Source organism: Gorilla gorilla, chromosome 3 (assembly GCF_029281585.2).
Source record: "Gorilla gorilla gorilla isolate KB3781 chromosome 3, NHGRI_mGorGor1-v2.1_pri, whole genome shotgun sequence".
NCBI lineage: Eukaryota > Metazoa > Chordata > Mammalia > Primates > Hominidae > Gorilla > Gorilla gorilla.
Genome location: NC_073227.2, coordinates 169538652 through 169565816, shown reverse-complemented (window position 1 = coordinate 169565816; position 27165 = coordinate 169538652). Strand labels below are relative to the sequence as shown.

Below are 27165 nucleotides of genomic sequence, written 5' to 3'. Positions count from 1 at the left end.
CAGTAACTATCTATGTAATATATATCATATAAACATTTATTCTTACATTGGGTCATAGGAACATAAATATTTTCTACACCATTCTTCATGATTTTTATGTTATAGTCCACAGCTGTACATTTTTTTCACTCTATTAAGGCTTTTAGTGAATAAAAGTCCTAAATTTAATGTAGTCCAATTTATCAATCTATATGCTTAAGATTAGAGCTTTTTATGTCCTATTTAAGAAATCTTTGCCTGTTTAAGAATATCTTAGTCATTAAAATATTCTGCATGTTATTTTCTAGATGTTTATCAGGTCATCTTTCTCATTTAGGCCCACAATCTATTTTGAATTTATTTTTTGTATGGTGATATGATTTGTATGCTTAACATACTGTGAGATTCTTGTGACTAATATTGTATTAGGATTTTGCCTTTATGTTCATGAGTAAGATTAGCCTGTTGATCCTTTTTTAAATAAGGGGTTGGTAATTGGCTATTAGTGCTATTAGTAATATTTCCTCCTTAAATATTTAGAGCATTCAGTGGACCTAGATGTTTCTTTCCAAGGAGGTTTTAAATGAGAGATTCAATTTCTTAAATATAACTATTCTATTCAGACTTTATTTTCTTGCACCAGTTTTCATAAATTGTGGTTGTTTATTTCATCTGAATTTTCAAATTTATGGTCATAAAATTTTATCTGCAGTATCCACACAGATGCAAAAGAACATTTTTATCTTCTGAAGCAGAACACTTGGTATCTCCATGACAGATAACTTCACTATCACTCAGAACCACCCCAAGATTAAATATCAGCCTTATATTTGTATAACTTAAGAAAGCAAAGATCTGTTCCAAAGTGAATGTCTGTCTCCACTAGAAGCTAAAAGCTCCTAGTAACTTTACAATAAAACTCACTCATGGGAAACACAACTTACACTTCACCTAGCACTAATTACACAAGTGATAAACATACAGGCAGCAACTGGGAAACTCTAGAGTGCAACTCTGACATCAAATCAGAGCAAGAGATTTAGATTTTCAGTTACCAGATTGGAAATAGTAGATAAAGCCATAAGAAAGAGCTCATATTTCAGAAAAACATGGAGAGTGAAAAGCACCAAGTTAAAGAGGGAGGAAAGTGGAAAAAACTTGCAACAAAAATAAAATACGAAAGGCGAAAAGTAGGGGATAGAACTAGAGTGATGGCATCAGACATGTCAAAGGGGAGTTTGAAGAGGGAAGAGTTGGTTAGCCGTGCCCAATTTGAATAGTGGTTTTGGAGAATGAGTACCGATTTAGATCATTGGCTTTAACATTTAAGACAGAAGTTTCAGTAAAGTAGGAGATGTTAATGAGGAAGTAAGTAGTTAGAAAATGTGGGTACTGGGCTGTTTCTACTGATCTCAAAGGAACGCCGATACTGAATAGCTGTGGTACCAAGTAGTCAAGAGATGTTGAAATGTCTCTGTGTGAAAAAAGGGAAAGTTTTAAACTGTAGCCTTACCAATCAAGATGTGAAAAGGATAAACAATTCAAGCAGTTTCAGGTGAGCCAGGCCTAACACCCAAAGGTCACAGACATTACAATCTGAACAACAACCCCGTCTTCCTTCAACCTGATATTTAAAGTCCCACAAGGCTTTACATTTTTTTAAAAAGCACTGCTTTTCTTCTGGCTCTTTGTATCACTTAAAGTGTTTACCAATCTCTATAATAAAAGAAAAATACAATTCTAAGAGGAGTCATTATACTCTATCATTTTAGCTATGTTTACATGAAACAAAGAAGTAATGTGTACCCTGGGAAACTGAGCACAGTGAACTCCTATTACCCTCACTCTGTCATTATGTGATTTCTGGGAACACCAAAGATAAAAGACCACCCTAATTCCAGAATCTCAGGTAGCACTTCGATAAGTTTAAAGGTTCTGACAGTGAAATTATTGCCCAATCCTGCACCAAAAAGAGATTTTTAAAAGAAGACTCTTTCTTCCAGGAAAAAGTTCTATGTCTTGGACACTTGCAGTATCTTAAAAGAAAATCTTTTTTTTGTTTTGGTATAAGGAAGGAGACTGGCACAAAAAACCAGGTCAAGCCATCTCTTCAATGAAGATATTTCTCAGGTTACTACAGAGTAACCTTAGTGCTTCAAAGGAATAATCAAACTATTTCAATATAAAGTGTCTAATTATTTATTTTAAAAATCGTTGTTGACAACACATTAATTTCAGAAAACAAATGACTTTTAACCAGTCCAGTGTCTCAGGATACATTTTAGCTTCCCCTTACATTCCTTCTCTAGAAAAGAGTCTTACCTTTGTCCTCTGCAGCAGAGATGAGCAGGTCTTCCTCCCAGAGCTCATGCTGTTGGGGAAGGGGTGGCAGAGGGAATAGGTGAGGTGAATCCTCATGACTCTTCCCCTGCACAGATTTAGTAATTCTAGGCAACCCCACTCCATCTTAGCTGGAATAGTGGAAAGTTTTCAATTGTAAAAACTTTTTTTCATACCTTAGTCTTGCTAAAAATAGTTTCCTATAACTGAATGAAAGTATAAAATGAAATTATGAGTAGGAGAGGTTTTCCTAATGCAGTCATGTATCAATTAAAGATAAGGATACATTCTTCATCCTTGTTAAAAACATCAGAGCATACTTACACAAACCTAGATGGCATAGCCTACTACACACCTAGGCTACATGGGATAGCCTATTGCTTTTAGGCTACAAACCTGTAAAGCATGTGACTGTACTGAACACTGTAGGCAACTGTAACACAGTTGTAAGGATTTGTGTATCAAAACATAGAAAAGGTATAGTAAAAATACAGTATGAAGCTCAGGTGCAGTGACTCATGCCTGTAATCCCAGCATTTTAGGAGGCCAAGGTAGTCAGACTGCTTGAGCCCACAAGTTTAAGACCAGCCTGAGCAACATGGAGAAACCTCATTTCTACAAAATAGTACAAAAGTTAGCCAGGTGTGGTGGCACATGCCTGCGGTCCCAGCTACTTGGGGGACTGCAGTGGGGGGATTGTTTGAACCCAGGAGGCCGAGGCTGCAGTGGGCCCGGATTGTGCCACTGCACTCCAGCCTGGGTGACAGAGTGAGACCTTGTCTCAAAAGAAAAGGAGGGGGTGGGAAGGGTCAGCCACATCTCTGGGGTTCAGTAAACTCAGCCATTCCAGCCTGCCAGCTATGAAGAATACAAATCGTCTGAAGACGGAAGGGTCTCCCACAACACACCACAGCTGCCTTGCCAGATCATGGCCAGACTGCTTCTTTAAGAAGGACCTCGATCCATTTCTCCTCACTGGGTGGGACTTTCATGAAGAAGCTTTAGCCACTCTAGCCAGGGTTCTATGGATAGCGCTCTGATCTGTTCCTGGGACAGAGCTCCTGGCACAGAGGGGAGTGGGGGGTGGAAGCCACCATCTCTGCAGCAGTTCAGTTGACTCAGCCTCTCTAGCCTGCTGGCTTGGAGAATACAGTCTGGAAGAGGAAGGGTCCCACTTCCACCCCCAATGCAACACACCTGCTATATCAAAATGAGATCCCTGATCCCTGATCTCATTTCCCCTGACTGGGTGAGACCTCCCAAAAGGGGTCTCCAACCACCTCCTACAGGTGTGTTCAGGCTAGCAACAGGTCAGTACCCTCCTGGGATGGAGCTTCCAGTGGAAGGAGCTGGCTGCCATCTTTGCCATTTCACGGCTTTCACTGGAGATACCTCCAGGTATGGAAAAACCAAGGCAACCAAAGCAGACCCCCAGCAAACATCAGCAGCCCTATGGTAGAGATAGGCAAACATTCAGATTCAGGAAATGCAGAGAAGCCCAGTAAGATACTCCACGAGAAGATTAGCCCCAAGACACATAATCATCAGATTCTCTAAGGCTGAAATGAAAGAAAAAATGTTAAGGGCACATAGAGAGAAAGGCCAGGTCACCTACAAAGGGAAATCCATCAGACTAACAGCAGACCTTTCCGTGGAAACGCTGCAAGCCAGAAGAGATTGGGAGCCAATATTCAACATTCTTAAAGGCAATAATTTTCAACCCAGAATTTCATATCTGGCCAAACTAAGCTTCATAAGTGAAGGAGGAATAAGATCCTTTTTAAACAAGCAAATGCTTAGGGAAGTCATTACCACTAGGCCTGCCTTGCAAGAGCTCCTGAATGAAGCATTAAATATGGAAAGGAAAACCCATTACCAGCCACTACAAAAACACACTGAAGTACACAGACCAGTGACACTGTGAAGCAACCACATAAACAAGTCTGCAAAATAACCAGCTGGCATCATGATGACAGGGCCAACTTCACACATAACAATACAAACCTTAAATGTAAATGGGCTAAATCCTCTAACTAAAAGACACAGAATGGCAAGCTGGATGAAGAGACGAGACCCATTGGTATGCTGTCTTCCAGAGACCTATCTCATGTGCAAAGACACACATAGGCTCAAAATAAAGGGATGGAGGAAAATTTACCAAGCAAATGGGAAGCAAAAAAAAAAGCAGAGGTCACAATCCTAGTTTCTGACAAAACAGACTTTAAACCAACAAAGACCAAAAAAGACAAAGAAGGGCATTACATAATGGTAAAGGATTCAATTCAATAAGAAGAGCTAACTATCCTAAATATATATGCACCAAATAAATAATGAAATACTTTACATTAGAGTAAATTTATTTCACCAAATAAATAATGAAAGTATTTCATATTGGGTAAATAATGAAATTAAGGCAGAAATCAAGAAGTTCTTTGAAACTAATGAGAACAAAGATACAGGACCACCCAGATTCATAAAGCAAGCTCTTAGAGACCTACAAAGAGACTTAGAATCCCACACAATAATAGTGGGAGGTTTTAACACCCTACTGACAATTTAGACAGATCACTGAGGCAGAAAATTAACAAAGATATTCAGGACCTGAACTCAGCTCTGGATCAAGTGGACCTGATAGATATCTACAGAACTCTCCACCCCAAAACAACAGAATATACATTCTTCTCATCACCACATGGCATTTACTCTAAAATTTATCACATAATTAGAAGTAAAACACTCAGCAAATACAAAAAAACTGAAATCATAACAAGCAGTCTCTCAGACCATAGTGCAATCAAATTAGACCTCAAGATTAAGTAATTTGCTCAAAACCACACAATTACATGGAAATTGAACAACCTGCTCCTGAATGACTTTTGGGTAAATAATGAAATTAAGGCAGAAATCAAGAAGTTCTTTGAAACTAATGAGAACAAAGAGACAACTTACCAGAATCCCTATGATGCAGCTAAAGTGGTGTTAAGAGGGCAATGTATAGTACCAAATGCCCACGTCAAAAAGCTAGAAAGATCTCAAGTTAACAAGCTAACATCTTAACTAAAAGAAATAGAGAACCAAGAGCAAATAAACCTCAAAACTAGAAGAGGACAAGAAATAACGAAGATCAGAGCTGAACTGAAGGAGACAGAGAAGTTAAAAAGTCTTCAAAAAAATCAACAAATCTGGGAGCTGGTTGTTTGAAAAAATTAATAAAATAGATAGACTGCTAGCTTGACTAACAAAGAAGAAAGAGAGAAGAGTCAAATAAACACAATCAAAAATGATAAGGGAGATATCACCACTGACCCCACAGAAACACAAACAACCATCAGATAATACTATAAATGCCTCTATGCACATAAACTAGAAAATCTAGAAGAAATGGATAAATTCCTGGACACATACAACCTCCCAAGACTGAACCAGGAAGAAACTGAATCCCTGAATAGACCAATAATGAGTTCTAAAATTGAGGCAGTAATAAACAGCCTACCAACCAAAAAAAAAGCCCAGGACCAGATGGACTCACAACTGAATTCTACCAGAGGTACAAAGAAAAGCTGGTACAATTTCCACTGAAACTATTTTAAAAACTTGAAAAGGAGGGACTCCTCCCTAACTCATTCTATGAGGACAGAATCATCCTGATACCAAAACTTGGCAGAGATACAACAAAAAAGAAAATTTCAGGCCAATATCTTTGATTGATGATGAACATCAATGCAAAAATCCTCAATGAAAGTACTTTATTGCCAGTAGGCAAACCAAATCCAGCAGCACATCATAAAGCTTATCCACCATGATCAAGTTGGCTTCATCCCTGAGATGCGAGGTTGGTTCAACATATGCAAAACAATAAATGTGATTCATCACATAAACAGATCTAAAGGCAAAAACCACGTGATTATCTCAATAGATGCACAAAAAGCCTTCAATAAAATTCAACATCACTTCATGTTAAAAACTCAATGAACTGGATATTGAAGGAACATACCTCAAAATAATAAGAGCCATATATGACAAACCCACAGCCAATACTGTACTGAATGGGAAAAAGCATGAAGCATATCCCTTGAAAACCAGCACAAGACAAGGATGCCCTCTCTCACCACTCCTCTTCAACATAGTACTGGAAGTTCTGGCCAGGGCAATCAGCCAAGAGAAAGAAATAAAGCATATTCAAATAGGAAGAGACGAAGTCAAACTATCTTTGTTTGCAGATGACATGATCCTATATCTAGAAAATCCCATTGTCTCAGCTCAAAAGCTTCTTAAGCTGATAAGCAACTTCAGCAAATTCTCAGGATATAAAATCGATGTGCAAAAATTGTTAGCATTCCTATCACCAACAAAAGGCAAGCAGAGAGCCAAATCATGAATGAACTCCCATTCATAATTGCTACAAACAGAATAAAATACCTAGGAATACAGTTAACAAGGTAAGTGAAGGACAAGGTAAGTTCAAGGAGAACTACAAACTGCTGCTCAAAGAAATCAGAGAGGACACAAACAAATGGAGAAACGTCCCATGCTCATAGACAGGAAGAATCAATATCGTGAAAATGGCCATACTGCCCAAAGTAATTTATAGATTCAATGCTATTCCCATTAAATTACTGTTGACATTCTTCAAAGAATTAGAAAAAGTATTTTAAAATTCATATGGAACCAAATAGAAGCCACAATAGCTAAGACAATCTTAAGCAAAAAGCTGGAGGCATCATGCTACCTGACTTCAAACTATACCACAGGGCTGCAGTAACCAAAACAGCATGGTACTGGCACAAAAACAGACACATAGACCAATGGAATAGAATAGAGAACTCAGAAATAAGACCACATGCCGACAACCATCTGATCTTTGACAAACCTGACAAAAACAAGCAATGGGAAAAGGACTCCCCATTTAATAAATGGTGCTGGGAGAGCTGGCTCACCAGATGCAGAAAATTGAAGCTGCACCCCTTCCTTATGCCTTATACAAAAATTAACTCAAGATGGATTAAAGACTTAAATGTAAAACTCAAAACTATAGAAACTCTATTAGAAAATCTAGGCAATGCCATTCAGGACATAAGCATGAGCAAGATTTCATGATGCAAATGTGAAAAACAGTTGCAACAAAAGCAAAAATTGACAGATCGACTCTAACTAAACTAAAGAGCTTCTACACAGCAAATGAAACTATCACCAGAGTGAACAGACAACCTACAGAATGGGAGAAAATTTTTGCAGTCTATCCATCTGACAAAGGTCTAATATCCAGAATCTACAAAGAACTTAAACAAACAAGAAAAAAAAACAAACAACCCCATTAAAATGTGGGCAAAGGACATGAACAGACACTTCTTAAAAGAAGATATACACACAACCAACAAACATATGAAAAAAAGCTCAACATCACTGATCATTAGAGAAATGCAAATCAAAACCACATTGAGATACCATCTCACGTCATTCAGAATGGCTACTATTAAAAAGTCAACAACAGATGCTGGCGAGGTTGTGGAGAAAAAGGAATGCTTTTACACTGCTGGTGGGAGTGTGAATTAGTTCAACCATTGTGGAAAACAGTGTGATTTCTCAAAGACCTAGAGGCAGAAATACCATTTGACCCAGCAGTCCCATTACTGGTTATATACCCAAAGGATTATAAATCATTCTATTATAAAGATACATGCTATTTTCATTGCATGAATATGTTCATTGCAGCACTATTCATGATAGCAAAGACATGGAACCAACCTAAATGCCTGCCAATGATTGACTGGATAAAGAAAATGTGATACATATACACCATGGAATACTATGCAGCCATAAAAAGGAATGAGATCCTGTTCTTTCCAGGGACATGGCATGGACTGGAAGTCATTATCCTCAGCAAACTAACACAGGAACAGAAAACCAAACACCACATGTTCTCACTTATAAGTGGGAGCTAAATGACAAAAATACATAGACACATGCGGGCAAACAACACACAGTGGGACCTTTCAGAGGAGGGGTTGTAGGCAGGAAGAGCATCAGGAAGAACAGCTAATGGATGCTGGGCTTAATACCTAGGTGATAGGATGATCTGTGCAGCAAACCACCATGGCACACATTTACTTATGTAACAAACCTGCGCATCCTGCACATGTACCCCAAACTTAAAAGTTGAAGGACAAAAAAACCTCCAAACCTATTTCTTAAAAAAAGAGAAAGAAAAAAAATACAGGATGAAAGATTTTTAAATGGTATGCCTGTATAGGTCACTTCTTATGAATGGAGCTTGCATGACTGGAAGTTGCCCTGGGTGAGTCAGTGAGTGAATGTGAAGGCCTAAGACATTACTCTATACCACTGTAGACTTTATAAACCCTGTACACTTAGGCTACAGTAAAATTATTTTTTAATGTTCTTTCTTCAACAATAAAATTAACTTTAGCTTACTGCAACTCTTCTACTTTATAAACTAATTTTTTAACTTTTAACTCTCATAATAACACTTGGCTTAAAACACAAACACAGTGGGCCGGGCGCAGTGGCTCATGCTTGTAATCCCAGCACTTTGGGAGGCCAAGGCGGGCAGATCACGAGGTCAGGAGTTCAAGACCAGCCTGACCAACATGGTGAAACCCCATCTCTACTAAAATACAAAAAATTAGCTGGGCATGGTGGCAGGCACCTGTAATCCCTGCTACTCAGGAAGCTGAGGCAGGAGAATCGATTGAACCCGGGAGGTGGAGGTTGCAGTCAGCCAAGACCACACCACTGCACTCCAGCCTGGGCAACAGAGCGAAATTCCATCTCAAACAACAACAACAACAACAACAACAACAAACACAAACACATTGTACAGCTATACAAAAATATTTTCTTTTTATCCTTATTCTATAGACTTTTTTCTATTAATTTTTCATTTCACTTTTTAAACTTTTTGTTAAAAAACTAAGATACAAACACACACAAGTCTAGCCCGTACAGGGTCAGGATCATGAATATCACTGTCTTCCACCTGCACAACTTGTCCCACTGTAAGGTCTATGGGGGCAATACCACGCATGGAGCTGTCATCTCCTATGATAACAATGCCTTCTTCTGGAATGTCTCCTGAAGGGTCTCCCTGAGGCTGTCTTACAGTTAACTTTTTTAAATATAAGTAGAATGAGCATACTCTAAAATAACAATAAAAAGCATAGTAAATACATAAACCAGTACTATGGTTGTTTATTATTATCAACAATTATCTACTGTACATAATTGTATCTGCTAGACTTTTATATGACTGACAGCATGGTAGGTTTGTTTACACCAGTATCACTACACACAAGTAAGGTGTTGCATGATGACATTATGACAGCTATGACATCACTAGGCAATAGAAATTTACCACTCCATTGTAATCTTATGGGACCACTGTTATATATGCCATCCATAGTTGACTGAAATGTTACTATGTGGCATATAACTGTACTATTTTTTGGCATTTTCTGAACAACACAAATCAACAGTCTTGGGCCATATGAGTTACATTGTCAATGTTGTAACACTGTAGAGTTGGAAGGGACTCTAAAAGTATTCTGGTTCAAACCCCTCATCTGATGAGAAAAAGCCAGGAGATGTGTGATTACTTACACAAGGTCACACAGTTAATGGAGGATTAAGTACTACAACTCTAGTTATTATGTTCTACCACGCCAAACTTTTCTTGCAACAATACATGACTAATTTATTTTCCCTTCGTTCTTCCTTTTCTTTCTTTTTATTGTCTTTTTTTCTCCTTTCATTTTTTCTCTTTTCTTTCCAAATTTCCTTCCTTCTTTCCTTCTGTTTTCTCTCTCTCTCTGCCTCTCTCTTTCTTTCTTTATCTTTTTTTCTGTGCCAACTTTACTGGGTTAAGGGATAACTAGATAGCTGGTAAAACATTGTTTATGTGTGTATCTGTGAGGATGTTTCCAGAATAGATGAGACTTTGAGTCAGTAGACCAAGTGAAGAAGATTGTCCTCACCAATATGGGTGAGCATGATCCAGTCTTTTGAGAGCCAGATAGAAGCAGAAGGTAGAGAAATGGCAAATTCACTCTCTCTTCTGGAGCTGGGATGTCCATTTTCTCCTGCCCTCCAACATGAAAACTCCAAGTTCTTTAGCCTTCAGACTCCGAGACTTACACCATTGGCCCACCTGGTTCTCAGACCTTCAGACTCAGATTGAATTATACCACCAGCTTTCCAGGTTCTCCAGCTTGCAGACAGTCAATTATGGGACCTCTGGCCTCCATAATCCTGTGAGCCAATTTCTATAATAAACCCCCTCTTATGTATCTCTCTATATATCCTATTGGTTCTGTTTCTCTGGAAAACTCTAATATTTTTCTTTCTTTTTTAAAAAATGGAATAAAATTTGAAACCAAAGATCAAAAATATTGCATACTTTAACCTACTACACTGTCTAACCCTCCAGGCACCATTAAGAAACCTTCAATAGTTTCTTTGAACTGAAACTTGTCATACAGGTTCTCAGCCTGGAAACAACCTCATTATTTGTGGAGCGGCTTTAAAAAAAATAATTTGAAAATAATTCCTTATGTATTTTACTTCACTTTGCATAACTCAGTGTATCTCCATACTATCCATTTTAACACTGGTTTCTTATAAAGCCATTTAAAATGCATCCACTGAAACAGTGAGTAAAATTTTATCATGCAGGTCAACAAAATTTGGCATGGGTTTCATGCATCCAGATTTATTTTAGCATGTTAGATATAATTTTAACTTGGCCTTTACCCTAATAGAGTTTTAAAGTTAAAAAAACATAAACTTTAACACTAATCTACTTTTATGAGTAACTGTAATCCAAATAATTAAGTGGCATGCATACAGAGGTCACTTACTTTATCAACAATAGAAACAACACTAGAACTCAAGTCTACTGAATGGAAATCCAGTTCAATTATTTATTCCACCACATCATATTGACCCTCCCTCCAAAAGAAAGTTTACAGATCAACACAGAACTGTTTGCATCTTTCCAGTCCTAATGTTCCTAAAAAAAACTTTTATCTGTAAGTTTTGCTTCAATAATTATTCTTATTTGGTGACGGGAAGGGCAGAGGATATTTTGATTCTGTCTGCCTTTCTTGGGTTCCATCTTTCTTTCATTGCTGGCCCCTCACTACAGTTGCCCTACTGAAATGGTGAACAAACTTCCAGGTTCTTGTCTTACATCACCAAAGAGGGGGAAAAAAAACAGTTCCTTGCATCTGTGAAGGAGGTTTCCTTCCCGGCTGGCACAAGCCATCAATTCTTAGGAAAATAGCTGCATCAAGAAGTCAGCTATGCAGTTCCTTAAGGATTTGGGCATGGTAGAAGGTGGCAGAATGAGGCTGAGTTTTCATGTTTCAACCTTTATAGAGTCTGTATAACTTTACTCTCAGAGAAAAGTTTTCACCTACAATATCTCCTCTTAGTCAACGCTGAAGCCCATCAAAATACCAAGAACCAAGCGCCTCCAGGTCTCTACATGAAGACCCAGGACCTGGCCAATGCCCCCAACGCCCCTGACATTCTCGAGATCGAGTTCAAAAAAGGGGTCCCTGTGAAGATGACCAACGTTAAGGATGGCACCACCCACCAGACCTCCTTGGAGCTCTTTGTGTACCTGAGTCAAGTCACGGGCAAGCACAGTGTGGGCCGTACTGACATCGTGGAGAACCGCTGCATTAGAATGAAGTCTCGAGGTATCCATGAGACCCCAGCAGGCACCATCCTTTACCACACCTATTTAGATATCGAGGCCTTCACCATGGACTGGGAAGTGCGCAAAGTCAAACAGGCCTCGGCTTGAAATTTGCTGAGCTGATGTATACTGGTTTCTGGCACAGCCCTGAGTGTGAATTTGCCCACCACTGCATCGCCAAGTCCCAGGAGCGAGTGGAAGGGAAAGTACAGGTGTCTGTCCTCAAGGGCCAGGTGTACATCCTTAGCCGGGAGTCCCCACTGTCTCTCTACAACAAGGAGCTGGTGAGCATGAACATACAGGGTGATTATGAGCCAATTGATTCCACCGGGTTCATCAACATCAATTCCCTCAGGCTGAAGGAATATCATCTCCAGAGAAAGGTCACTGCCAAATAGACCCCTGTACAATGAGGAGCTGGGGCCTCCTCATATTTGCAGATCCCCCAAGTACAGGCGCTAATTGTTGTGAGAATTTGTAAGTGTGACTTGCTCTCCCCAGCTGGCAGTGTAGTGGGGCTGCCAGGCCCCAGCTTTGTTCCCTGGTTCCCCTGAAGCCTGCAAATGTCATCATCAAAGGTAAGGATGGAGGGCAGCTGCGGTGGGGAACTATAAAATGACAATTAAAAGATGAAAACATACATATATATATATAATTCTACCTCTATAATCTCTTTACTTCAATATTTCCAAAGTGTCTTCATCTTACTTGATAAGTACATACAGCATAAAATCTTTCATCACTGTTAAGCACTCCTTGACACTGTCAGTCTCTTTGATTACCAAACCAGCTTCCTCTCCTAGGCCTTCTCCCAGCCCTTTGACTAATCTTTAGCCTTTCTTTGCAGTCTTCTCCTCCTCTGTCAATCCCTTAAATATGGTACCCTGCTCTTTTCTCAATATCCAAGCTCCGCTGGCCAATGCGTCTATTAAGTCGGCACCTAACTGATCCCTCACGAAATTACACTTTAGCCCAGATCTCTCTCATATCCTAGCAGATAAATATCTAGAGCTGTGCTGTCTAATACAAAAGCCACTAGACACATATGGCTATTCGATAAATTTAAGTTAATTATACTTAATATAACTTAAAACTTAATTTGAAGTTCTCACTAGCCACATGTGGCTACTGGTTACCATACTGGACAGAACAAACATAAAACATTTCCATCAATGCCAAAAGTTCTACTAGATAGTGCTGCTCTAGAACCTTCTACAAACGGCATCAAAATAACTCATTTCTACCTTAAAATGCCTCAGACTTATCTTATATGAATGTCCAAACCTGCTCTTTCATATGCATCTTCTTTCTTGTCTCTACTTTAACTCTATTGCTACTGCCTTAGTTCCCATAAACTTTGCAACAGTATCCTAACTGATCTTCCTTCCTATAGTCCTGCAGCCCCCCAAATGCACTTTTCAGGATGCAGCCAAGATCTCTTTCCAGAATGTAAGTCTGGCTGTGTTAATCCCCTGGTAATAACTCTTCAGTGGTTTCCCAGTGGCTAAATAATGTAACCACTTAATTTATCATCTGAATCCAGGCAATTTTGATAATTTGGTGTTATTAACAATTATACAGCCATAATAGGACTAAATTGGGACTCTCAGAGGTAAACAAGTCTGTATGGTCACCCTGCATAGAGACTAAATTTCTTGGCATAGCTCATGTCCTCTTATATGATCGAGCCCCATATATGTCTTCAGCACTATAGACTTGCTTGCCATTCACTGAATGTGATGTCCTCTTTCACACTTCTGTGAATTTGCTTGTTCGAATCCCAGTGCCTGGATCAGCCGCACTCTCCTTGTCATGCCTGCAAAAATACAGAATTCTTGAAGATGTATATGGCTGGGCGCAGTGGCTTATGTCTGTAATCCCAGCACTTTGGAAGGCTGAGACAGGCGGATCACGAGGTCAAGAGATCAAGACCATCCTGGCCAACATGGTGAAACCCTGTCTCTACTAAAAATACAAAAAATTAGCTGGGTGTGGTGGTGCGTGCCTATAGTCCCAGCTACTCGGGAAGCTGAGGCAAGAGAATCACTTGAACCCAGAAGGCGGAGGTTGCACCACTGCACTCCAGCCTGGGTGAAAAAAAAAAAAAAGATGTATATATAAGCTCTACATATATACTGTTTTATTTTAAAATATGTATTTCCTATATGTAAAATAATACATAATTCTCAGAGAAATTAGGAAAATGTAGAAAGTTTTAAAGAGAGCAAAATCATCCACCTTTCTACCACTCTGAGACAACTACAGTTAACAATTCATTGTGTATTTTTTCTTTATTTATGTGTACCTTTGTATTGTTTTCTTTCCAAAATTTAGTTTTTTTCTATTTTGCAACAAGCTTTTATCATGTGATATATTATTTACATTTTGTGTCATTAAATAGCCTCTGCCATTAAAACTCTTAATTACTGGATATTAATTCACTGTATGAAGATGTAACAGTTTAGTCTTATGTTGGATATTTAGATTGCTTGAAATTTTTAAAATTTATAAGAAATTAAATGTTTTCTCACAGCAAAAGCAATTCATATTTATTGAAGACGTTTGGAAGAAAAATCCACAAAGAAGAAAAGAGACATCACCTTCTGAAAGATTACTTTTATAATGTCTGAAAAAGAAGTCTGTATGAAAATATATTTTTGAAATTGTTTTAAGTCATTCAAAAAAATATTCTATTTCCAGAAATGTGGAAAGGCAAAATTTCAAGAATGCAAGTATTGCATAAAGGTACATTTTTATAGCTATGAATTTTTTTTAATATTTAATACTGCCACTAAGCTAAATTCTTCTAAATGTATAAGGTTAAATATGTTTGCAAGAGATACTTCTTAAGATATTTAGCAGCATTCCAGAAACTCTACCCATGAACATTAAGATGGAATGCAACCTTTCTGAAAATTTCCACTGCATTTTAATCATGGATGAAACAGAGAGAGGTTCATCTTTCAAATGTTATGCAAAACTTCTAACCAGGAAATTTTTGAAAATAGAAATTATTTATAACAAAGATGTAAGACTTAACCAAGTGTAATTGAACCTGAATGTGTGGTTCTAGGAAACATAAATGTAATTAATACATCACAGATAGAGTCACCATTTTCCTTTTCAGCAAGTGAAAGGTAGACCTGTGAATATATGAATACCAGAATATGTGTGAAAACACTACCATAATTTTATTACTTGCTGCTATTCTCTTCATTTTAAAATGACTTCCTTCAATCTCAATTAAACTTTTAATATGCCACATCTTGGCAGGAAAATGTCGCAGATTTATTCCAGTGGTCTCTACACACTTACCTATGACAGAAATGATTTTGCTACCTCCTTTCAAAAAAAAGAGATATCAAAATATTTGGAATGGAGACATGGTGACTGAGTAATGCTAAAATGGTGTTGGATTTTGGAGAAGGTAGTTCAGAACTATAAAAATATCAAGAATTCTTCTCTGCTGCAAGCCCTAAACATATACATAGTATATGACCTAGAAATTATGATTGAAAAAACACCACCTTCAGAGATTGGGCAGAATTTCAGCAAACACACCAGCATGTAAACATAGCACCAACCAGCTGCCATGGGCAAACTAACAGGCACAGTAGCACTTGGCCATTCTGAACCGGGCCCTGAAAAAGGGCATGTGACTTATCACTGTAGATGGTGTTTGGGATTATCTGGGAACAGCCAGTGTGAGAGTGTCGCCAGTAGGCAGTGCAGATTTGTGCAGGCTGATTATGGAAATGTAAAAATACCATCAAACATACCTTGGTCTCTTTCGCCAATGTAGGAAAAAAGGAAAGCTAAGATGAATGGCTCTAAACCAAGCTTAACACAGACTGTGCTGGTTATTTCAAGAGACAGAGCCTTGTGTTTACTAGTGAATCAAGTGTGGCATGAACTAACAGGCATGAAAATAGGTACTAATCCTATTGTCTTAAAGGGGTGAACCCAAATTAGTTCAGATTTAATCTGCCTCAGTGTTCGGTTTAATTGGTCATTTCCGATTGCCAATGTATTTGGTAGGAGAAGATTCAAACTACAGTTTGCTGTAAGTCCATGCTGAGATTCTGTATGGCTTTCACAGAACAGCAGAGGGAGAGGCAGGGATCAGTGATAGCAGAGCTGATACCAGTTGGCCAGACTACTGAGATAAACACACAGCTGTCCTGGCACCAACAAACAGAGATCTCCTGCAGCTCACGCTTTTCACCCTGAAATGTGTAATCCCTCCCTCAACTAGGGCATAATGCTAACATTTTTTTAACCTCACTTATAAATATTCTTCTATGCATAATTATCCACCCAAATGCATTTCTTGTTCCCGTAGCTGTATCTTATAGATAAAACAAATATTGTTATACATAAAATCATGTTTTCCTTTGGCTTCCAATAGGATTTTGTAGACAAGATCCTTAAGGAACTTAAACTAAGTCTGTGACCACTGCAGGCAAGTAAAACAAGCTTTCATATTTAATAATAAAACTTTACTGGTGGCTGCAAAATGGCTGAAAAGGAACATCCCTGGTCTGCAGCTCCCAGCAAGATCAACAGAGAAGACGGGTGATTTCTGCATTTCCCACTGAGGTACCTGGCTCATCTCATTGGGACTGGTTAGACAGCGAATGCAGCCCATGGAGGGTGAGCCTAAGCAGGGTGGGGCGTTGCATCACCAGGGAAAGGTAAGGAGTGGGGGAACTCCCTCCCCTAGCCAAGGGAAGCCACGAGGGACTCAGCCCTAAGGAACAGTGCATTCCAGCCAAGATACTATGCTTTTCTCATGGTCTTCTCAACCTGCAGACCAGGAGATTCCCTCGGGTGCCTACACCATCAGGGCCCTGGGTTTCAAGCACAAAACTGGGTGGCCATTTGGGGCAGACACTGAGCCAGCGGCATGAGTTTTTTTTCATACCCAGTGGTGCCTGGAACACCAGTGAGACAGAACCGTTCACTCCCTGGAAAGGGGGCTGAAGCCAGGAAGCACAGTGGTCTAGCTCAGTGGATCCCATGCCCAGGGAGCCCAGCAAGCTAAGATCCACTGGCTTGAAATTCTTGCTGCCAGCACAGCAGTCTGAAGTCAATCTGGGATGCTTGGCTTGATGGAGGGAGGGGCGTCTGCCATTACTGAGGCTTGAGTAGGCTGTTTTCCCCTCATAGTGTAAACAAAGCTGCAGAGGACATTCAGACTAGGCAGAGCCCACCACAGCCCAGCAAAGCCACTAGCCAGACTGCCTCTCTAGATTCCTCCTCTCTGGGAGGGGCATCTTTGAAAGAAAGGCAGCAGCTGCAGTCTGGGGCTTATAGATAAAACTCCCATCTCCCAGGCACAGAGCACCTGGCAGAAGGGGCAGCTGTGGGCACAGCTTCAGTAGACTTAAACATTCCTGTGTGCCAGCACTGAAGAGAGCAGCAGATCTCCCAGCACAGTGCTAAAGTTCTGCTAAGGGTCAGACTGCCTCCTCAAGTGACTCGCTGACCCCTGTGCCTCCTGACAAGGAGACACCTCCCAACAGGGGTCAAAAGACACCTCATACAGGAGAGCTTTGACTGGAATCTGGCAGGTGCCCCTCTCGGACGAAGCTTCCAGAGGAAGGAGCAGAGAGCAATCTTTCCTGTTCTGCAGCCTCTGCTGGTGATACCCAGGCAAACAGGGTCTGGAGTGGACGTCCAGCAAACCCCTCCACACCTGCCGCAGAAAAGCCTGACTGTTAGAAGGAAAACTAACAAACAGAAAGGAATAGCATTGCATCAACAAAAAAGACATCCACACAAAAACCCCATCCGAAGGTCACCAGCATCAAAGACCAAAGGTAGATAAATCCACGAATATGAGGAGAAACCAGCTCAAAAAGGCTGATAATTCCAAAACCCAGAATGCCTCTTCTCCTACAAAGGATCACAATTCCTCCAGAACAAGGGAACAAAACTGGACAGAGAATTAGTTTGATAAATTGACAGAAGTAGGCTTCAGAAGGTGGCTAATAGCAAACTCCTGTGTGCTAAAGGAGCATGTTCTAACCCAATGCAAAGAAGCTAAGAACCTTGAAAAAAGGTTAGACAAATTTCTAACTAGAATAATCAGTTTAGAGAACAATATAAATGACCTGATGGAGCTGAAAAACACAGAATGAAAACTTCATGAGGTATACACAAGTATCAATAGCTGAACTGATCAAGCGGAAGAAAGGATATCAGAGATTGAAGATCAACTTAATGAGATAAAGCATGAAGAGAAGATTAGAGAAAAAAGAATGAAAAGGAATGAACAAAGCCTCCAAGAAATACAGGACTGTGTGAAAAGACCAAACCTACATTTGATTGGTGTACCTGAGAGTGACGAGGAGAATGGAACCAAGCTGGAAAACATACTTCAGGATATTATCCAGGAGAACATCCCAACTTAGCAAGACAGGCCAACATTCATATTCATGAAATACAAAGAACACCACAAACATACTCCTCAAGAAGGGCAACCCCAACACGTAATCATCAAATTCACCAAGGTTGAAATGAAGGAAAAAATGTTAAGGGCAGCCAGAGAGAAAAGTCAGGTTACCCACAAAGGGACGCCCATCAGACTGCCAGCAGATCTCTCTGCAGAAACCCTACAAGCCAGAAGAGAGTGGGGACCAATATTCAACATTCTTAAAGAAAAGAATTTTCAACTGAGAATTTCATATCCAGCCAAACTAAGCTCATAAGCGAAGGAGAAATAAAATCCTCTACAGAAAAGCAAATGCTGAGAGATTTTGTCACCACCAGGCCTGCCTTACCAGAGCTCCTGAAGGAAGCAATAAATATGGAAAGGAAACACCAGTACCAGCCACTGCAAAAACATACCAAATTGTAAAGACCATCAATGCTATGAAGAAACTGCATCAACTACCAGGCAAAATAACCAGCTAGCATCATAATGACGAGATCAAATTCACACATAACAATATTAACCTTAAATGTAAACATGCTAAATGCCCCAATTAAAAGACACAGACTGGCAAATTGGATCAAGAGTCAACACCCATCAGTGTGCTGTATTCAGGAGACCCATCTCACATGCAAAGACATACATAGGCTCAAAATAAACGGATGGAGGAAGATTTACCAAGAAAATGGAATGCAAAAAAACAAAAAAAGCAAGTGTTGCAATCCTAGTCGGATAAAACAGAATTTAAACCAACAAAGAAAAAAAGAGACATAGAAGGGCACTACATAATGTTAAAGGGATTGATGCAACAAGAAGAGCTAACAATCCTAAATATATATGCACCAAATACAGGACCACCCAGATTCATAAAGTGTAGATTAGAGACCTACAAAAAGACTTAGACTCCCACACAATAATAGTGGGAGACTTTACACCCCACTATCAATGTTAGACCGATAAACGAGACAGAAAATTAACAAGGATATTCAGGACTTGAACTCAGCTCTGGACCAAGCAGACTTAATAGACATCTACAGAACTTTCCACCCCAAATCAACAGAGTATACATTCTTCTCAACACCACATCACACTTATTCTAAAATTGACCACATAATTGGAAGTAAAACACTCCTCAATAAATGCAAAAGAATGGAAATCATAACAAACAGTCTCTCAGACCACAGTGCAATCAAATTAGAACTCAGGATTAAGAAACTCACTCAAAACCACACAACTACATGGAAACTGAACAACCTGCTTCTGAATGACTACTGGCTAAACAATGAAATGAAGGCAGAAATAAGTAAGTTATTTGAAACCAATGATAAGAAAGACACAACGTACCAGAATCTGTGGGACACAGCTAAAGCAGTGTTAGAGGGAAATTTATAGCACTAAATGCCCACAGGAGAAAGCAGGAAAGATCTATAATCGACACCTTAATATCACAATTAAAAGAACTAAAGAAGCGAGATTAAACAAATTCAAAAGCTACCAGAAGACAAGAAATAACTACAATCAGAACAGAACTGAAAGAGATAGAGAGACAAAAAACCCTTCAAAAAATCAATAAATCCAGGAGCTGTTTTTTGAAAACATTAACAAAATAGATAGACCACCAGCCACACTAATAAAGAAAAAAAGAGAGAAGAATCAAATTGACACAATAAAAATGATAAAGGGGATATCACCACTGATCCCACAGAAATACAAACTACCATCAGAAAATACTATAAACACCTCTATGCAAATAAACTAGAAAATCTAGAAGAAATGCATACATTCCTGGACACGTACACCCTCCCAAGTCTAAACCAGGAAGAAGTCGAATCCCTGACTAGACCAATAACAAGTTCTGAAATTGAGGCAGTAATTCATAGCCTACCAACCAAAAAAAGCACAGGAGCAGATGGATTCACAGCTGATTTCCACCAGAGGTAAAAAGAGGAGTTGGTACCATTCCTTCTGAAACTATTCCAAGCATTAGAAAAACAGGGACTCCTCCCTAACTCATTTTATGAGGCCAGAATCATCTTGATACCAAAGCCTGGCAGAGACACAACAAAAAAGAAAATTTCAGGACAATATCCCTGATGAACATCAATGCGAATATCCTCAATAAAATACTGGCAAACTGAATCCAGCAGCACATCAAAAAGCTTATCCACCATGATCAAGTCGGCTTCATCCCTGGGATGCAAGGCAGGTTCAACATATGCAAATGAATAGACACAATCCATCACATAAACAGAACCAACAACAAAAAACACATGATTATCTCAATAGATGAAGAAAAGGCCTTCGATAAAATTCAACACCCTTTCGTGCCAAAAACTCTCAAGAAGTTCGGTATTGGTGGAATGTATCTCAAAATAATGAGAGCTATTTATGACAAACCCATAGCCAATATTATACTGAATGGGCAAAAGCTGGAAGTATTCCCTTTGAAAACTGGCACCAGACAAGGATGCCGTCTCTCACAAGGTTGCCTCTCTCAGGGAGGGAGGAAGTCAAATTGTGTCTGTTTGCAGATGACATGATTGTATATTTACAAAACCCCATCGTCTCAGCTGAAAACCTCCTTAAGCTAATAAGCAACTTCAGCAAATTCTCAAGATACAAAATCAATGTGTAAAAATCACAACCATTCCTATACACAAATAATAGAAAGAGAGCCAAATCATGAGTGAACTCCCATTCACAATTGCTACAAAGAGAATAAAACACCTAGGAATACAAATTACAAGGGATGTGAAGGACCTCTTCAAGGAGAACTACAAACCACTGCTCAAGGAAATAAAACAGGACACAAACAAATGGAAAAACATTCCATGCTCATGGATAGGAAGAATCAATATCATGAAAATGGCCATCCAGACCAAAGTAATTTATAGATTCAATGCTATCCGCATCAAGCTACCATTGACTTTCTTCACAGAATTAGAAAACAACTACTTTAAGTTTCATATGCAACCAAAAAAGAGCCTGTATAGCCAAGACAATCTTAAGCAAAAAGAACAAAGCTGGAGGCATCATGCTACCTGACTTCAAACTATACTACACAGCTACAGTAACCAAAACAGCATGATACTGGTACCAAAACAGATATATAGACCAACGAAACAGAACAGAGGCCTCAGAAGTAATGCCACACATTTAGAAACATTTGATCTTTGACAAACCTGACAAAAACAAGAAATGGGGAAATGATTCCTTATTTAATAAATGGTGTTGGGAAAACGGGGTAGCTATATGTAGGAAAACTGAAACTGGACCCATGCCTTACAACTTACACAAAAATTAACTCAAGATGGATTAAAGACTTAAATGTAAGACCTAAAACCATAGAAACCCTAGAAGAAAACCTAGGCAATACCATTCAGGCCATAGGCATGGGCAAAGACTTCATGACCAAAACACCAAAAGCAATGAGAACAAAAGCCAAAATTGACAAATGGCATCTAATTAAACTAAAAAGCTTCTGCACAGCAAAAGAAACAATCATCAGAGTGAACAGGCAACCTACAGAATGGGAGAAAATGTTTGCACTCTATCCATCTGACAAAGGGCTAATATCCAGAATCTAGAAAGGACTTAAACAAATTTACAAGAAAAAAACAACCCCATTGAAAAGTGGGCGAAGGATGTGAACAGATACTTCTCAAAAGAAGACATTTATGCAGCCAACAGACACATGAAAAAATGCTCATAATTACTGGTCATTAGAGAAATGCAAATCAAAACCATGGCCAGTTAGAATGGCAATCATCAAAAAGTCAGGAAACAACAGATGCTGGAGAGGATGTGGAGAAATAGAAATGCTTTTGCACTGTTGGTGGGAGTATAAATTAGATCAACCATTGTGGAAGACAGTGTGGCAATTCCTCAAGGATCTAGAACCAGAAATACCATTTGACCCAGCAATCCCATTATTGGGTATATCCCCAAAGGATTATAAATCATTCTACTATAAAGACCCATGCACACATATGTTTATTGCAGCACTGTTCACAATAGCAAAGACTTGGAACCAACCCAAATGTCCATCAAAGATAGACTGGATAAAGAATATGTGGCACATATACACCATGGAATACTATGCAGCCATAAAAAAGCATGAGTTCATGTCCTTTGCAGGGACATAAATGAAGCCAGAAACCATCATTTTCAGCAAACTAACACAAGAACAGAAAACCAAACACCACACGTTCTCACTCATAGGTGGGAGTTGAACAATGAGAACACATGGCCACACAGAGGGGAACATCACACACCAGGGCCTGTCATGGGATAGGGGACTAGGGGAGGGATAACATTAGGAGAAATAGTTAATGTAGATGATGGGTTGATGGGTGCAGCAAACCACCATGGCATATGTATACCTGTGTAACTAACCTGCACGTTCTGCACATGTATCCCAGAACTTAAAGTATAATGAAAAATAATAAAACTTTAATGTTGCAGAGGGCTTCAAGGATTTTAAATCACTTTTACATATAATTACTTTATTTTATGATTGCAATAACCTAGTACATAGGACAGGAGTTATTATCATTATTATACCAATGAGTAAACTACTCTGGGTTTAGTGATGTTTCATGTGTTGTTCAAGGACCTTTGAATAGTAAGTGACCAGGTTTTCTAACTTACAGTTCAGTATTTGTTCTTCTACACTGTGAATTGAATAACTGCCATTTTTTTTTCAAAATTTCAAGATATAGATAGATGTCTCTAGGTAAGTTTCTATATCTATTTCTTATTTAAATTTCTATATGTAGTAATGTAGATAAGATTTATATGGAAATCTAGATACAGAAATCTAAATATATTTTTATATGTGTGTGTATGTATAATATTTACTTTGAAATTTAGAATTTCCTTTGAAGTCAGGGAGTAGTGAGAGGACGACCTCTCTGCTCTGCCTACATGGAAAGCAACACAGGAGGAAATAACTCTCCATCCTGGAAATACACAAAGCGTGAGTCATCTATTTAATGTGATGGCAATGGTCTCTACCATCTGAGGTCACTTCTTGTACTTGGAGAAAGTTGGCAGAATAACTTCCAACCCAGAAGTCAGGAAGTTGGGCTATTGAATGTTTTATTTAAATGACCTTTCTCTTTTGCAAATTCTGAATGTGAGGCTTCCTTCCAGTCCTACAGACCTCAGGCTATAAGTAAAATAGAGTAAAAAGAGGAATAAAAATATCAATAAGAGTTGAGTAAATAATGGAAAGTTGATACCACAGTAGATGATGTCCAAAAGACAGCAAAGCATAAAACATGAAAATGTCAAGTGAAATGAAGGCAAGATTTGTCCCACATGGTGTGAATTTCTAAAATCTCTCAGGAATAATTTTTATTACCTGCCAAATCTTAAGAAAGATTGAATTGTATTTGTCAATGCAACATCAATCGGGTCTTATACCTCGTTGTTGTATTTGGCACTTCAGTAAGGTACATTTGCACAATTATGTCAACACACTGAGTTAGCCTTTGTCAAGAAAGGCAAGCACTTAAATTCTTGTCAGCCTGTCATGTCATTAAAAAAAGGATCTAAGAGTCAAGAACAATAAGCAACTATTCTTGGCTTCATTAGTTCCTGTATTTTGGTATTTTCCTTTTGACACTCTTTCTCAGGCACATCTGGGCAAGTCTAGTTACATTAAGCCTAGTTTAAAGGAAACTGAAAATTCCACAGTGAAGTTCTCCACTTGACTGACAGATATTTCACTCTCAGGAAGAGTGGAAATTGAGTATGATTGTCTTTCACTTTGAGATGCGTTTGTAATACGAACAGGTGCATCCAAGCTAAGTTGGGGTTAGTAATGAATGGAAGAATCTGTAGTGACTGTTGGAACCAAAATTAATGTGAATAAGGCAGAGAGGCTGCCAGAGAGATGAGATCAAGTATAGATTAAGTACCACAAGTCTCATTAGTTGGTACCTAGGACAATAAATAGTAGATGGTTTAATTATGTTTTATAATGAAAGAAAGCATATATTGAGGAGGGACTGCAATGTTAACTATTAATTAGACACATAAATGTTACTCTTCATTAGTTTGCATTTCTTAAAATAGATAAACACTCAGAGATCATGTTTAATTCTCTGCTGACTAATAACAATGTTAGAAATATGAATCATAAAAAAGTCAGTTCCTGGAAATAGCATACCTTTGTTTCTCATGCAATCAGTATTTTAAGTGGCTTCATTACAAAGATGAAAATAGTCTTAGCTATTTTTCGTTCTCAGTGTAATTAAGTATTTTCTGCAGTCAGAGATCCTAACTCCAAGACAGGGAAGTTAGGAGATGCCTTTTGGTGAGTCTTCAGAAAGAATCTTCAGGGACTAAGTCTACTGGGGAGGAATGATTTTATCTTTTGAAGATGGGGTTGAAAGTATGTCTCTATAAGAAATATCTTTGCAACTATTCATTAGAGACAAAATGCAAGAATGCAAATGGCTGCATTCTGTTCTAATTTTTTTATAATTATTATTTTTCTTTTCTTAAAGTAAACTTTGAGGACTTACAATAACAGGCATTTATGTATTTCTCCTTACAAGAGTAGTTAACTACGTACCCCCCACAAAATAGAAGAACTCCATGAGAATAGGGGCCCTCTATTGGTTTTGTTTATTTACGTAGACTCAGTTCTTATAACAATACCTGGAACTTAATAAAATCTCAGTATTTGTGGAATAAATGAGTGTACTTAAACTGTGTATTTAAACTGGATTCCTGAATGTTAACATCTCTACAAGCCCTCTACACCATGTGAATGGTGAAAGATCCTTCTTCACAGGCTTTTGAGTTAGACAAGGCTGGGTTCTACTCTAAGCCAATCACAATGAACTGAGCCTCAGTTTCCTCTTACATAAAATGAGACTTACAATGCTCACTTTGCCTGGATGTACAGTAATCCTCTCCCTAACCCTTATCAGAGGAAAATATATTGCAGCATTCCCAGGGGATGCCTGAAACCATGGATAGACTTAAACCCCATATGTGCTGGGTTTTTTTCTCTACAGTAGCAGGCAGGTGGCACATACAGCATGGATACACTGGACAGAGGATTATTCACATTCCAGGTGGGAGATTTCATCACTCTACTCAGAATGGCAAGCAATTTAAAACGTATGAATTGTTTACTTCTGGAATTGAATATTCCATTTAATATTTTGGGGCATTGTTGACTGCAGGTACCTGAAGCCTTGGAAAGCAAAGACGCAGATAACGGGTGGACTCCCCATGTAGATTGCAGAAAATGTGCACACCTGAACACAAAGTCCAGGAGAATATTTGATATATATTATAGGTGCAATAAATTGAAATTATTTCTACCATTTGTTACCTAGACCATTCTACTAATGTAAGTTTAAAATAAAATGTCAACCCAAAGACTAGTGCAACCTCTTATAACTGGAAAAAATTAACCTAGGAAGAACAAGCGATTTGTTGAAGGATCAAAAACTCGTGCTTTCCAGGAGAGAGGGGGTCTGTATCAATTCCTACTGAAGAATTCGAGGTCAGAATTCACAGGATTAATCCTCTATTTTTAATTGCACATTGATTTTGGTGTAATTCAATATATGTTTTCTTAGGCCTCACAAAGCTAATATGTAATCTCTTTTTAATACTAATCTTAACCTCTTATATTTTTTTCAGCTCCTGTCTTCAAAACAAGCTAAATAAACTTAGAAACCCTACATGATGAATCAGTTCTTCAAATAATTATAACATATGTTAATTTAGATTATCACAGTATTAGTTGAACTGGATCAATTCAACTTTTTTGTATATTTCACTTCAACTTTATTTAGAGTTTAAGAGCTAAACAATACTTAGCAAAATACTTCTTCACCTTATCAAAACACTAGAAAACTCAGTCTGTGCCTAAGGTAAAGTGTGATACTGTTAGGTGGCATCCTGCCACTTTACAGAGGCCTCAGATCACACTATTCTTTTTAGAAAATTAAAATTATGCTGGATGGCTTGAAAACATCTGGAGAAGCCTTCTTAACTCCCAGCACTACAGTTTCTTCCTGCATCTGCTTTCACCACACCTCTTAACTACCTTCTCCACCATCACTTCATGCCTTATTCCTGCTTTTCTAATCACTTAAAATCCTGATCCAATAAGTATGGTTAGGCCTCTGAACCATTAGCGTATCCATCTACAGTCAACTGCAAGATGCAGCAGTGAGACACTCAGAGCAATGAAAACACAGGATCAAGAACAGCAGATCTCCACGTTCATCACATAGACTCAATAGGCCTTGGCCAGACAACTGACTGAAGCTGCCTTATCTGTATATTAAGGGTGTTGAAAACACTGGCTGTAGAAATTCCTCAAAGTTATTCAGAGGTTTCAAGTCTGTGAAAACACGCTGTAACTATAAGTGCTCTACAAATATTGGTTGCTTTTAGGATTATTACAAGAGAATCTCTTACCCCAGACTTACTTGCTGAGATAAAGTTGCAAGGCAATTGATAACCACTAAAGAGGTAAGCTACAACATCAGTAGGCTCAAGCACATTGAACTAAAGGGTCAAAATAGTTTGAAATATCCAAGATACCACAATAGATAAATAATACTCTGAACTGGGAACTAGGCACAGATTTTTAACTGAGGCTCGAACTCTCACTCTATACATGGGGAAAGTCACTTAGCAAATTAGCAATTAATTA

General features: G+C 38.6%; 1 long non-coding RNA gene and 1 pseudogene across 1 annotated transcript in view; one reads left to right on the top strand and one right to left on the bottom strand.

Moving 5' to 3' along the window:
* The window catches only part of LOC134758366 (uncharacterized), a 461884-nt gene that overhangs the window by 371454 nt on the left and 63265 nt on the right, over positions 1–27165 (bottom strand). The window lies entirely within an intron of this gene.
* LOC101139906 (argininosuccinate synthase-like) lies at positions 10325–12435 on the top strand (annotated as a pseudogene).